At 39.9% G+C, this 13,641-nt stretch overlaps 1 protein-coding gene across 6 annotated transcripts in view; it reads left to right on the forward strand.

Annotated features, from left to right (window-relative positions):
* INPP4B (inositol polyphosphate-4-phosphatase type II B) overlaps positions 1-13,641 on the forward strand; it is a 281,318-nt gene that overhangs the window by 33,102 nt on the left and 234,575 nt on the right. For 5 of the 6 annotated variants that reach the window (XM_048508966.1, XM_048508967.1, XM_048508961.1 and 2 more), the window contains exon 2: positions 12,176-12,240. The exons of the other annotated variant lie outside the window; for it this stretch is intronic. The gene's annotated coding sequence lies outside the window, so the exon portion shown is untranslated. The remainder of the gene's footprint in view (positions 1-12,175; positions 12,241-13,641) is intronic. 6 annotated transcript variants of the gene reach the window in all.

Raw genomic sequence — 13,641 nt, forward strand, 5'->3', positions numbered from 1 at the left:
TCTTCTTCTTCTTCTTCTTCTTCTTCTTCTTCTTCTTCTTCTTCTTCTTCTTCTTCTTCTTCTTCTTCTTCTTCTTCTTCTTTGGGCTCAGATTGTGTTTAGCTGTTTGCTGACTTTGGGATGTTTATTTCCAGAATAAGTGTTATAAATAATTGTATCTCCAAGGGGGAGGGGGCATTGACACATTCCTTCAGCCTAAAGTCTTTCTAACATGTTCAAATCAGAGTTCAAATCAGAGTTCTTGTTGACTTTGTCTGAAGATAAAGGTTTCCAAGAGGGAAATGTAGAAAATGCTTGGAGAATAAGTTGGCACTTGACCTGGGGCTTTGACTGTTACAGGAATTCATTTGTTGGTGAATGAATTGTTAGTTTTGTATGGAGAAACAGTTGTTATCTTTTACATTACCAAAGTAATTATCCATATTTATTGCCAAGGTACTTGTGCCATATTACAAAATCTATCACAGTGAATCTTCCAGTACTCTTGGCATTTCCTCATTACTTCCAGTTAATGAAAATTTGTACAATATGGACTAATGTAGGAGATGAGTAATCTTTCAAGTACAACAAATCAACCAAGTAACTTTATTTATGTAGAATCATAGTGTTTTACTGCTGTGTGGAAAAGCGCCACCAACAGAGCAGCGCTGAAGATAATCATAACATTTTCTCTCTTTCAAATTGAATAAACAAAGTCTACTGGGATCTCATCACGGCCTAGCTTTTGGGTTACAAAGGTCATTTCATCAAATGTATGAAGCAGTTGGCAGATACAATTATGAAATCAGTTTTAAGAACTGGTTCTTATAAATCTATTGTCTAAAAGAAATAGATTTTGTATGTTAAGGCTACTATCTTATCTTCAGGATAGACAATGTACTACCTGATATTTTGGACTCAGAACTTCGCCTTAGTGTACGGTGACCAGCCGTTCGATTTTCGCGGGACACTCACGCTTTTGCGTAGAGTGTCCCGTGTCCCGCCGGGCTTATGCCATTGTCCCGATTAGGCTGCCGCAGTGCCTTATGGGGCGCTTCCCTGTTTCCTGGCTGGGGAGCGCCGCCGCAAAAGGCAGTGTGCTGATGCAAGTGTGCGCACGCGCGCCCCCCACTTTTTAATAAGAAAAATCTGGTCACTTTACCTTAGTGCAGTGCTTTCTTTTTTTTTCTCTTCTAAATTGCCACTGTTGTGAGTACTTTTTTTCCAGTGGTATTCCATGTCATTAATTTAAACCGAATTATTTTTAAACATTTACATAGTATTTTGCTTATGTTCAGAGGAAGAGTATTGAAACCAAAAGAGCTAATATGAAGTATTTAGTTCGATATTTCATACATTTTTATATTGCCCTTCCTCCAGGAGCAGTGTATGTCATTTTCCTTTCCTCCACCTTATTCTCACAATAACCTTGTGACGCAGAATAAGAATTTGGATTTATATCCCACTTTTCTCTTCTGTAAGGAGTCTCAAAGCTGCTTACAACTTCCCTTCCTCTCCCCACGACAGACGCCTTGTGAGATAGGGGGGGGATGAGACAGTTCTCAGAGAACTGTGACTAGCCCAAGGTTATCCAACAGGCTTCATGTGCAGGAGTGGGGAAACAAATTCAGTTCACCAGATAAGAGTCTGTTGCTTATGTAAAGGAGTGGAGAATCAAACTTTGTTTGGAGCCCGTCACTCTTAACCACTACAACATGCTGGCTCGCTGGTAAACAAGACAGAAGGGCTGGGGTGGGGAAGAATATTGATCTGGGAAAATCTATTTCATTTGCTCTGGATGTGTTTATACTTTCCCGGAAAGATTAGTTTTGCAGCTGGTGGAAATGCTTGTGTGGCTTTCAACCAAATATGTCTGAAGTCTATGGCCCCTTCCGCACACGCAAAAGAATGCATTTTCAAACCACTTTCACAACTGTTTGCAAGTGGATTTTGCTATTCCACACAGCTTCAAAGAGCACTGAAAGCAGTTTGAAAGTGCATTATTCTGCATGTGCAGAATGAGTCATAGTGCTTTAACCTGTTAAGGTTAGCTCATCAGCTGCTGCCATTACTTGAAAAAGCTGATTAGGCCACTATCACACATACCTTGGTAACATCCAAATTAGATTCACAATCGCAATCACCTTTATTGGCATAAAGTCCAAATTAGATTGCTTTAATGTTTTTTTTTCTGTGGGGCTGTTCTTGAAGAAATTTTAAACATCAGTTAGTACAAAACATATTTGCAAGGGTCCTTACTGTGGTGTGCTGAAATGATCCAATAAAGCCAGTGTTACCTCAGTTACTCTGATTCCCAAGTTATCCATATCAGTTCAAAATTCTACTTTTTTTCTGTTGAATCCTTGAAAGGGCTTGGATCCAGAGTACTGGAAGAATCACTTTCACCTGTATCAACATGCCTAGATTTTAAGATATGTGCGTGGTGTGGAACCAATTACTACTTAGGTTGACAGAAAATGGTTGAAAGGCTTTTTTGGCCACTGCTCTCAGATTGTACAATGAGATTGGAACCATCCCTACAGGACTTCCAAACTAAATAATTTTTTTACAGGGGTCTTTTCCGCTCAGCAGAAATGTAATATCTTGAGGATGTTATAAAAAGCGTTTTGGGGAAGAGATTTGTACAGCCCCCCCCCCCCCCCCCCAATGTCTTCAGGACATTTTATTTCTCTCAACCCAGGTTTTTCAAAAATTGCTATACTATCTTTTTTCTTGAAGAAGGGTCGAAGACATCTCCTGCTTACTTGTGCAGACAAGAGGAGGGCAGAGAGGAAGACAATCTCACACTGTTGACTCAAGTATTCTGGGATGGCTCAAGTATTCTGGGATGACAAACTTCTTTTTCTCTGTCCTGTTATCCCATAAATTATGTTTGTAAAAGACAAATGTTATTCCTTTTGACACATTTGACTTGTAAAAGCAACCAATATGCATCCCTGGCTTCAGGGAAACTGAAATATATTGTAACCCCCAGAAATCACACTTATTTCTCTATCTTAAACAGTAGTTCTTTAAAGTGAGTTATACTTTATTGATGAGTTTGACTTTTTAAAAAACCTGTTCTTTTTTTCTCCTTTCGCCCTCTGATATTTTCGCTCAAATGTGATAAGGTCTTTTTTTTTTAAAGCAAGACTTTCATTGCCTGTTGACATTGTACCATTATTGCAGGGATGCAGTTAAAATGATTTATGACTCTGCCTTACTATTACGGTACTGAGACATTATTTTCTCTGCTTATTTGTTTGGTGGTTGTGTTCTCAGCAGTGATATTATCTCTTTAATTAGAAAAGCAGGTATGTAGGTATTTGTGAACTGTGAACACTGCTGTGGTTAGTTGGTATGCAAAGTTAGAGTGCATTACTTCAGGTAATTGTTTGGTTGGAATCTAAATAAAAGATGACCGGGGATCTAAATACAGGTGTTTTTTTCCATCTTTCCTTTCTAAACTTAGACTTCTGGGAGGTATATCCATGTTGCTGGCTGACTTAAAAAGAAGGGGGGAGCAAAACCCTTCTCTCTAGCACCTGGGAAAAAAGCTAGCTGACTGGCTGGTTTGAATGTGGATGCAAATCCCCCTCCCCCCACTACCCTGTTTCCCCGAAAATAAGACATCCTCTGAAAATAAGACGTAGTAGAGGTTTTGCTGAAGTGCTAAATATAAAGCATCCCCCAAAGGTAAGACATAGCAAAGTTTTTGTTTGGAAGTATGCCCGGCGAACAGAACACCAGAGCATGCAGCTGTGGAGCGGAAAAATAAGACATCCCCTGAAAATAAGACATAGCGCATCTTGGGGAGCAAAAATTAATATAAGACACTGTCTTATTTTCGGGGAAACACGGTAGGTACCCAGCTTCTTTTTCTCCCAAGCAGAAGTGCCCAGGAAAAAAGTATGCTGGCTGGCTTGAAGTGAGGGAGGAAAGTAAAGCTCTCCTCTCCAGGACCTGGGAGGAAGGCTGGCTGTCCTGAATGATGTGTGTAAAATTCTTTTCCTCCATCATTCTGAGTGCCTACAACAGAGCTGAAGGTTTTGTGGCTTTTTATGCACAAGGGATTATTGTATGTGAGGGCAGAGAGGAAGACAATCTCACACTGTTGACATCAGACTGTAACAGAGGGAGAAAAGGAAGGAGTGCAATTCTGAATCTGTTAGCATTTGAGATTCTCCAGTGGTTGTTTTAGTTGAAAAGCAAAGTGCTTGGCAGTATTTTGCAATTTTCAAAATTCATACCAGCTCACACCAAATACTCAGTAGTCTTTCAACTGCCACTTGTAGCAAGGAAATCATCCATAATTTTTGGTATAATGCATTCCCATATAGAATGGATTCAGTCCACTGAAAAATGAGTGATAATTTGTTTTGGAGTATTGGTGGAAGAACATAGATGAGAAGAACTAATAGAGTTCATTGTAGAATAAATCTCATAATATTGCTTTGGTTCAAAAATTATGGCAAACAGTAACTGCTATATGAATGAACTTGGGGGATTTGGGGGTCTGTGTATCTCCTTCTTCCGTTCCCTTTGCGTCTGGCAGTGTAATTATGTAATTGTGACAAGTGAAAGTATGCTATTGCATTCAAATGAACCAAAATGTACTTGTCCTTTGATCGAGGTTTCCTAATATTTGTTTGTTTGTTTATTTATTATTTTAATTTATAGTCTGCCTGTCTCACCGGGACTGAAGGCACATTATAAGGATGATTGGACTATTCAATCAGTCAGGAAGCCATTTACAAAATATGGGAACATTTGAATAACAGCAGCCTTTAATTGTACATTTGTATCCATTAGCAGATTCCTATTAAAACAAAGCTATTTGGTCAATCAGCAAACAGATTTCAAAATATAACATTTGATTCTTATAGCAAAGATTCCTAGTAAGTGATAGTAATAGTAACATTCCCGATTTAGAGACTTGGTGAAAAAGTGCAAATCATACTTTGATTGGCGAATCAAGGAAAAATATTTGCCATGCATGAAACTCATGCTTGCTATTGTATCTAAATCCAACTGTATCTAAATCCAACTTCAGGGGTAGGGCGGTATACAAAACCCATAAACAAACAAACAAACAAACAAATAAATAAAGTACATTTACGAAAAATCTGTGCCTGAAGCAATCCTTTAAAAGAAATCTGCAAAAAATGGCTTCAGTTTTTGTTCTTTTGATGGGCATTTCCCTTAATGTGTCTATAGCATTATCACTTGGCATCTAAAGCTGTGCTGTAACTAGAAGGGGAGGAAGAAGACAGAGGAGGGAGAAGCATCATGCCACCACCCAACTACATTTTTAGAATCTCAGAGATCTCTAAATGAGTTAATTGGCAGTCTTGCAAAGACAGACAAGTTGATTAGGTAGAAGATATCCAAGGCAGCAAAGGCTTATGAGATGCTGAGAACTTTGCATTCCGAAAACAAATTTGCTGTAATGTTGATACGAAAATCTAACTGCTTTAAATTAAAGCTGATGCAAATAGAGCTCTAGTATTCAGCTTAGGAAAAATGAGTGTTTGAAAGAAAACATTCAAAGCCTCATTTTAGTGCTATGCAAACCACTGTGAAAAGCTGTAACTGCATTTCATTTCGCCACGGCTGACCTCTTTGCAGCTGTAACTTTGGGTTTTTGCTTTAAAGCTATTATTTCTTGGCAGTTATCCCAAACCAACAAAATACCGTTTGTTACTTATTCGGAATCTCTTATGGAGTTATGGATACAAATTATGTTGAGGAAAGGGTGGTTGTGTTGTACAGGAGGTGTCTATAAGGCAGGATATTGTGGCCAATAGTTGGAAAATGCCTGCAAATTTGGGACAGTGCCTAGGAAGGTGGAATTTGGAGAGGAGAGCAAACTCAGTAAGATAGGATGGAATGAAGTCTGCCTTCTGAAGTTGTCATTCCTTCCGGTGAAACTGATCTCTATAGTCAGCTGCATTCCTGGGAGAATGATACCTCTGAAGCAGGGGTCTGCAACCTGCGGCTCTCCAGATGTTCATGGACTACAATTCCCATCAGCTCCTGCCAGCATGGCCAATTGGCACAAAGGTCATCCACCCAGTTGGCCATGCTGTCAGGGGCTGACGGGATTTGTAGTCCATGAACATCTGGAGAGCTGCAGGTTGCAGACCCTGCAGGTTTCAGGGGGTGCATGCTATAGCTCAGGGGTCCCCAGTCTTTTTGAGTCTCTGGGATGCCTTCAGAATTTTGACATAGTGTAGTGGTCACAGCCACAAAATGGCTACCACAAAATGGCTGCCTCAGAAGGCAGAACCAGTGACAGTATAGCTGCCACAGCTTACTTCATTCACATAGTGATGATTGTCATGTGGTGGAGGGACCTGCTGAAGGAACATTTTAAAAATCTGCATAGTGAACCAGAAGCCTTTCTGGGCAAAGAACCCACTGATTTGTAAACATCCTTGATAGGTGCCAGAAAAGGTGTTGGCAGGCCCCATGGTACCTACAAGCACCACATTGGGGACCAGTGCTATAGACACACCCCTGCTGAGCTCCCTGTCCTCTCCAGACTTCCTTCTTCTTCCTGGTTCCATACTCCATACTGTAGTAATTCCATACTGCATTCCATACTGTAGTAATTTCTTAAACCAGAGCTGGCAACACTATATTCATTTGATATATATATACTTCAGTAGAACAGGCCTTCTTCTGAAAGGGAGTGTCCTGACTGGTAGGGAGAGTATGTAGTTGTGAGTCACTGTTGTCATTGATGCAAGTTTCATTTTGTGTGTTGAATTGCTATAGCTTTGGAGATGAGAGCTGGAATTTTACTTTGAAGCTGTACTATAGATGAACAGTGCACTCATACTGAAGCTGTCTTATTCTGAGTCAAACCATTAGTCTATCTAGCCCAGTAACATTTACTCTGGCTGGCAGTGGCTCTCCAGTGCTTTAGGCAAAGTGAGGCCTTTTCATAATGCCTACTACCTGCTTTAACTGGAGATGACAAGGACTGAATGAGAGATCTTCTGGATGCAGACAGTACTATGACTGAGTCTCTGTTGCTTTTGTAACATTTAAATATTCTGTTCAGACTTGTGCTGCATTGCATCTTAAGTATAATCAGAGTGATTTCCCCCTTCCCTTTCCCCGTCCGCCTTCTTCTTAATAGCCCTAAATGTATCTAGGGAGTCAGCCTGGTTGAGCAAAAGGGACTTTTGAGTAAACTTGGTTTAGGATTTCATCATTTAAAATGTATTAAATGTATCAGTATTTAGAAATTTCTGAGGTAGGGAGAATAGATTTGAATTCTGAACTAATATTGGAGGTATAATTGTATATCTGAAAAAAGACTTCCATGGTGTTAAAAAAAAGTAAGAATTAGCTGCTTTTACAGGAGACCATGCTCATTTAGAGCCAAAATAGCATCCATGGGTCTCACCCTTGGATACTGACAGCATTTTGGAGCTGAACTTGGCCATTTGAAAAGCACATGGGTTCTTATCTCTGATATCAGATCATAATTCTCTGGATTGTAAAGCAGCAAGTGTTTGAATAATTGATGATCATCCACCCTTTTAAAAAGGTGTGCTGTTCTCTTATGTAGGGGAAATATCTCTTCTAAGATGGCTGCTGTAAACGCGTGTGTGCGCGCACGCGCGTGCGTGTCATCTAACAGCAATTAATAATACTTCCTCCTCCTTTAGAACATTTATTTTATTCATATGTAAATTTGTATTTAATCAAATAAAATGTGAAATTTCTTTAATCACCTCTTAGAACAAAACAATTACAGAAAGAAGATAGCATGATTTAACTATGTACTGTACTTTGTTTTTTGTTTCAGAAAATTATTGTAGTTAATCTTGTCTGCTGAACAGATCTTGCTTGCTTTTAACTAGTTCATTAGCATCCTTGTTATCATCCACTTCCTCCCCATCTTCTTCGTGAGCTGCCAAATGAGAGACAGTGCTAAGGAACTTGCTTCGCTGGGTAGAAAGCCATATCATGTTTTGACAAGGAAGGAAATCTGATGATATGCAAAGTGTTTGGGGATGGTAGATGCTGCTATAATGTATTTTAATGTTTTTTATTGGTACACTATTTTATGATATTTTACATTGTAATTGCCTTTTATGTTTATTGTACACCGCCCAGAGCCCTCCGGGGGTTGGGCTGTCTATCAAGACTAAATAATAATAATAATAATAATAATAATAATAATAATAATAATAATAATAATAATAATAATAATAGGAGGAGGAGGAGGAGGAGGAGGAGGAGGAGGAGGAGGAGGAGGAGATGTAGTCAGAAATGAAAACTTTGGAACAGTCAACATTAAGCGAGGAATTTTCCAAGGTGATTCACTATCACCTTTACTGTTTATCATTGCCATGATCCCACTAACAGTAATTTTAAAGAAAACAAAGTTGGGCTATCAAATGGCCAAAGACTCAGAAAAAATCTCACATTTGCTGTACATGGATGATTTGAAGCTGTAATGGGAAATCAGACACAGAAATCCAGCTCACTAGTAAACACACAGTCCGAATATTCCAGCACAGACATTTTCAATTAGAGCGGAGTTTGGCCTGGAAAATGTACGCTACTGTGTGCAATAAAGAGGGGCAAGATCTACTGAGAGTGATGGGGATTGAAAATGCCTGATGGCCAACTCATCAAGTGCAACTAAGAGGAGGCAGCTGTATAAATACCTGGACATTTTGCAGCTGGATAACATAAAGCATGGGCAAGTGAAGACTATTGTCAGCAGAGAGTACACCCAGAGGGTCAGGAAAATTTTGAAATCTAAATTAAACGGCGGGAATACCATCAAGGCCATCAACACTTGGGCCATACCCGTCATCAGGTACACTGCGGGAATCATCAACTGGACACAGGCTGAGTTGGAAACATTGGACAGAAAAACTCGGAAGCTTATGACAATGCACCATGGCTTACACTCACACAGTGATACTGATAGATTATACCTTCCCCGGAGATCTGGAGGCAGGGGCTTACTGCAAGTACAGCAAACAGTGGAAGAAGAGAAGCATGCACTGGCTGATTCTGTGAAGGAAAGTCCAGAACAGGCATTGATTGACGTGAAGAACAGACATTTGCTGCAAACCCAGAAAACCAAACATGTATACAGAAAAAATGTGATTAAAATGAGGACTGAAAGCTGGCACAACAAAGCACTGCATGGCCAATTTCTGGAGAAAATCAAAGACAAGGTGGACAATGAAAAGACCTGGCTGTGGTTAACAACTGGAACTCTTGAAAAGGAAACTGAATCCCCTTGATTTTAGAAATCCAAGAGCAAGCCATTAGAACAAATTCGATCAAGGCCAAAATCGAAAAATCCTCAGATGATGCAAAATGCAGATTGTGCAAAGAAGCTGATGGAACTGTAGATCATGTCCTCAGCTGCTGCAAAAAGATTACCCAGACTGAGTACAAACAAAGACACAACTCAGTGGCCAAGATGATCCACTGGAATTTATGCAAGAATTACAACATAAGAATAGCTAAGAACTGGTGGGAACATTGTCCAGAGAAAGTAATTGAAAATGAGAAGGTCAAGATCCTGCGGGACTTTCGAATCCAAATGGACAAAGTGTTGAAACACAATACACCAGACATCACCGTGATCGAGGACAAGAAAGTGAGCATCATCGACATAGCAGTCCCCGGTGACAGCAGGGTCATTGAAAAAGAACATGAGAAGGTCACTAGATACCGTGATTTGAAAATCGAGCTTCAGCATCTATGGCACAAACCAGCTGAGGTCGTGCCAGTGGTAATCGGCATGCTGGGCGCCATCCCAATAACACTAGGGCAGCACTTGAAACATCTTCGAATTGACAAAATTAACATCTGTCAAATTCAGAAGACAGCCCTGCTGGGATCCGCATGAATACTACGCCGATACATTACAACTTCCTAGGCCTCTGGGTGAGGCTCGAATTGTAATGAAGGCCAACAACCAGCTAAAGATCTGGCAGCTGTGAAATCTACCATAATAAACAATACGAAAGAGAAGGATTCAGCACTGAAAAAATGGACACCCCAATATGTTCAGCACATAACCCTTTGGTATACTGGTTAGAATGTTGGATTAAGACAGGAGAGATTAAATTCCTAATTGGCCATAAAGCTCAATGGGTAACCTTGTACTGATTACTTTTAATAAATCACAAGGTTGGTGTGAGGATGGGTGGGGAGGGTAGCCATATATGCTGTCCTGAGCTCCTTGAGGAAAGGCTGAGATACTGTGAAATAACTGGAATCATCACAATCTATAATATAACAAGGAGATGGAATTATTGCATAAATCTATACATTCAGACAAGATACTTCTTTAGTATCCTTAGTTTAATATTTTCTGACTGGTTGGTTAATCTGTTTCAGATTATCTTTATTTATGGGAAACAAACAGGAAAGAAAAGTATCCCATTTGCTCATTTGGAAGTCAGTTACAGAGTTCCATATGTACTGAACCCATTATAGGAAAAAGCAATATGATGCTTCTTGATCCTACTGTATACTTCCTCATATTTGCAAATGTTACTGTTTTTTATTGTTGTTTAATTGTTTAATGAAATTTTAATGTTGTTCATACATTATTTTGGCCCCTGTAATTCTACAAATTTTATAATGTATGATGTTGTTCATACATTATTTAGTGTATGATGTTGTTCATACATTATTTTTGCCCCTGTAATTCTACAAATTGCCTCTATAATTCTATGACTTGCATACTTTACATAATGAGCCAGTTCAGTCATAATACCAAACCACAGTTTAGTACTAGATTAATGAGATTTTGTTTTGCGTGTATGTTCTGCTCTCATTGTTTCTTAATGAAACATAGTTTGCATCTGCATACAAACTGGCTAGAGACGTCCCTGGTTTCATGGAAACTAGAATTACAACCCACATTTCATCATGGTTTTCAGTTTTGGTTTCAGGAAATCTGTAGTTGGTATTACCCAGAGTTTGTCCTGCTCCCAGGCAACTGCAAAGGAAGGATTTGCTAAGAAACAGAAGCCAGGAGAATACATGTCGAGACATATTCTCGTAGTGCCAAACTGTAGTTTAACCTTCTGACTAATAGTGCTATGAGATACTTACTTGCATTTCAGTTGATACCGGTCAAGTTTTCAATTTCAGCTTTTCTAAACTTATTTTTAAATGGCTGTTTGGCACTATGGTTGCTTGTAATACTCTCTGTCTCTGAAGCCATCCACATTTATTTGACTTGTCATGTAGTTTGCAGTGTTTCGTTCTGGGACTGGTGATTTAGAAGTGGTAAATTAAAAAACAAAAACAAGGATTTTTTTTTAAAAAAGAGTAAGATCAAGCAGTTCAGTCTTAATGATTCCATGAAAAGAGTAAACATTACGTTCTCAATAAAACTTCCTTACTAATCTGCTGAACTCTGGCTGTCTCATTCTAAAAGGTCAGTCTCTGCTCCCACTGGGAAAAAAGGGAAAAGAAGCAGAGGAAACACAGTCAGCAGTGCAGTCCACAGTGAGGGAAACCTGAAAGAGTAGTGGGAGTGGTGTGAAGGTGCACTTGTGTGAGTGCCCTGAATGCTGGCACAAGGGGGCAAATAAGTTGGTGGGAGGGGCACTAATACAGGTGGTGGGGCACCGTGCAACTCCACGGCTCCCAAATGCAGAAGCTGCTGCTGGAGCCAGTGCTGGCACTGGTGGTTGCATTCCCAGGGGTGGAGTTGACATTAGTCAACTTCCTATAGCCTTTCAGCCTGGGAACATTTCCTATAACTGGTGTAGACGTATGCCTGCTAAAAGAGTGTTGCAGTCCATTGACCTGTGTAAGGGGTTTGCAGGACAGCAAGGGATTTCTGCTGTTTTTCATGTTCTCCACATTGCCTGAGACCCCTTTGGAAGTGGCACAGCTGTGCTTTGCCAGCACCATCCCCAGCCATTGTGGACCCCCCCTTAAAAAAATGGATTTCACTGCAAGTGTGTTCTGCAGTCACCAATTTTGTCAACTGTTGAATGGAGGAAAACTTCTGGGAAGTTGCGTGGCTTTTACTAGCATGTGTTGTACCAGCTGCTAAGGGAATTTGATTTTTTGGTTAATGATTTCGCCCCTGAACTTTATAATGAACAGATTCTGAAAGCAGACTATGCAAGAAGATGAAAGTGTTGTGTTACTATTTTTAATACCATGCTTTTTGTGTGTGCAGAACCAAAGGAGAGATGGTGCCATCTGAAAGGGAATCTGTTCTTTCTAATGAAAAATAAGACCAAGGTAATTCATTTTACATCTCTTTTGTCTTTTGTATTTTTTTTTATTTCTCTCAAATTCCTCTGAAGGGTATCAGTTGATCCTTGACAGGAAAAATTAAGTCCTGTTCAAACATTATTACCTCTGCAACGTGGTGAAATGCTAGTTTGTTTTCTTCAAACTAAAAAATTTATATGCAAAATGAGTGTGAATAATAAGTATGATTTGCTGCGCATTGATGGTTCCATAGGGTCCATTGTACACTGAGTAAATATGAATTTGGAAGTGCATATTTTAAAACATGCTCTCAGACTTTTATTTGTGTTCAATAGTGATGTAGTCATGTCTTTAAACTAATCATTAATGTATGTAAGCGGTATATCCTTCTTTGTTACTAGTTTAATAATGCAACAATAAGAGCCATTCACATCAAATAGGTCAATTTGTTTTTGAGCATGCATCAGGGATGTAGTGAGGGGAGGCAAGGAAGGCACTTGCCCCAGGCACCAGGTGCCTGCAAAAAAAAATCAACCCTCTATGTTGTCTTTAAAATGCACCTAACTTCCTTTCTATGCGAGCGCACTGAGACCAGGAACACACTGGGGGTGGGGACTAGGCGGGGGGGGGGGGGCGTGTTCCTTCCCTGGCCTTGTCTCTGCCCACTGTGTCTTCCCTGTCTCGGCACTGCTCAGATAAAGGGAAAGCTAAATGCATTTGAAAGGAATGGCTCTTTTTAAGTGCAGCTAACTTTCCTCCATCTGGGGGTACGGGTGCTGAGGCCGGGAAGATACTGGGGGCAGGGCCAGGGCCAGGGAGAGATCTCACCCTGCCTGGCCTAGTCCCTGCCCCCAGTGTCTTCTCTGCCTTGGTGTGCATGGATAGAAGGGAAATTAGGTGCATTTTAAAGGCATCATAGGGTTTTTTTTGCAGGGGCAGTGGGGGACAGCTGTGGTGATAGGGGCACAGCACTGGGTGCCATTTTTAAAAGCTATGCCCCTGTTGTGAATACTAAATTTATTTTGCTTAGGAATTTCAGACTCTTTATATGGGGACAAACATTTCAGGACTGCTCAAACTTAATCTGTATGTTTTATAGAAATCAACTTGTTAAAAGCACCAAACTTCATAAGAAATTAAATTGCAAAAAATGTCATAATTTATAGTTTAATGTACTATTTTGAATGCTGCTTCAGTTGACATTCAGCTACAGTTCCCTGTTCACTCATGAAGCTGCCAAACCTTTGCTTTAACTAACAACCATTAAAATTTGTTCTGTCCCAAAGCTGTTTGGGTGACATGTTAAGGTTGCTACAAATTTATGTGTTAACTTTTGTAGTCCTCTGAAATGAAGAGGTTTGGTTGAAAACATTTGAAGACTCTTAGGTGGGCAAGCTTGAAGGTGAACATTATGGTATACCTAATGAT

Source organism: Sphaerodactylus townsendi, linkage group LG10 (assembly GCF_021028975.2).
Source record: "Sphaerodactylus townsendi isolate TG3544 linkage group LG10, MPM_Stown_v2.3, whole genome shotgun sequence".
In the NCBI taxonomy this organism is placed as follows: Eukaryota; Metazoa; Chordata; class Lepidosauria; order Squamata; family Sphaerodactylidae; genus Sphaerodactylus; species Sphaerodactylus townsendi.